The sequence below is a fragment of the Echinops telfairi genome, unplaced genomic scaffold (genome assembly GCF_000313985.2).
Source record: "Echinops telfairi isolate 266 unplaced genomic scaffold, ASM31398v2 ScPeMD7_7468;HRSCAF=8506_0, whole genome shotgun sequence".
NCBI classification, from domain to species: domain Eukaryota; kingdom Metazoa; phylum Chordata; class Mammalia; order Afrosoricida; family Tenrecidae; genus Echinops; species Echinops telfairi.
Genome location: NW_022111369.1, coordinates 68,523,844 through 68,525,150, shown reverse-complemented (window position 1 = coordinate 68,525,150; position 1,307 = coordinate 68,523,844).

Sequence of the window (1,307 nt, the reverse complement as noted above, 5' to 3'; positions counted from 1 at the left end):
CTGTGGATTTATATTCACCGTATTAATGAGTCTTTCTTCTTGACATCTAACAATTTGTGCTTTACAAAAAAACATGTCATTCAAACTCACTTTTTCAAAAAATAAAGCTTACGGTTTCCCATTATGCTTACAGCAGTCATACATGCTTATTAGGATAAATAAAGGACATACTGTAGAAAAAATCATGATCTCACTATAATAAGCTGTGCTAAAATTGTTCTGTATTTCATTTTAGTATGCTTATGCATATTTTATATAGTTAAGACAAGCTAAATTGCAATTTTGAGTAACATTTTACTCCTTAAAGTTATGCCATAAATATGTGCAATCTTAAAGATTTCTTTTCTCAACATAGTACTTGCTTCCTTTTCTCTTTTATTCCCTTAAAAATTTAACTCAACCATGAGACCAGCCTGAGCTTTTTTGATCATTATACATGACAGACTCTCTCACAGGAGGCCCTACCTCATCTTGATTTATCTGAAATCACCATGTCAGTATGTCTACCAGTAATATCTACCAATATTATCATTCTCTTTGATTAACAGAATTGTCAGAAAAACCGCTCCAGTTTTCTCTGTGTAAACTATTTGTTCTTCCCCACCATCGAAATTAGGGTCGGAAGTCTGTTTTAAGGAAGAACTCTGTCCTGCAGGGTCACTGAGTCAGAATCAAGTAATGGCAATGAATTTGGTGGGTTTGGTCCCAAGATTTGAAAGCAAGTAAGATTGTTAATCCAGCTGCCTTAGAGGGTAATCCAACTGGTTTTAGTCTTTCCGTGAATGAGGAATATATTTTGAAGTATTAAGCTGTAAAGATGTAGGTGTGTATACCACAGTATAATCTTGACTTCTTCTGACTAACACATGATGACAAATTAGTCACATTGCTTGATAAAATGTTTTCTCTACGTTAAGTGCCCTTCCCAAGTATCTCCACCCTTTACCAAGAAGTCTTCCTGCTTCCTCTTGTTCATCACAGGACTCCCCTCAGGGCCCTCTCGCTCGCTCTTAAACCTTCCTGGACTGCCTCCAGCCCCTGCTGTGGGTTGGATGCTTCTCCCATCGGCACTATAGCATCATGGGTATACTGATGATGGATACTTGATTATTTATGAACTGATGAGATTATTTTGTGGATATTGATTATGTAAGGTTTCTTTTGGAGTGAATACCATAGATCATCAGTGTTCTAAATATGCTCGGCAGACTCCTGAGGACTTCTGAGTTAGTTAATTGTGCAGCCTGGCCGATAATCACATGTGGGGCTAATTGAAAGGCGGAGGGATAAATGGGTGGTGAGCCTCG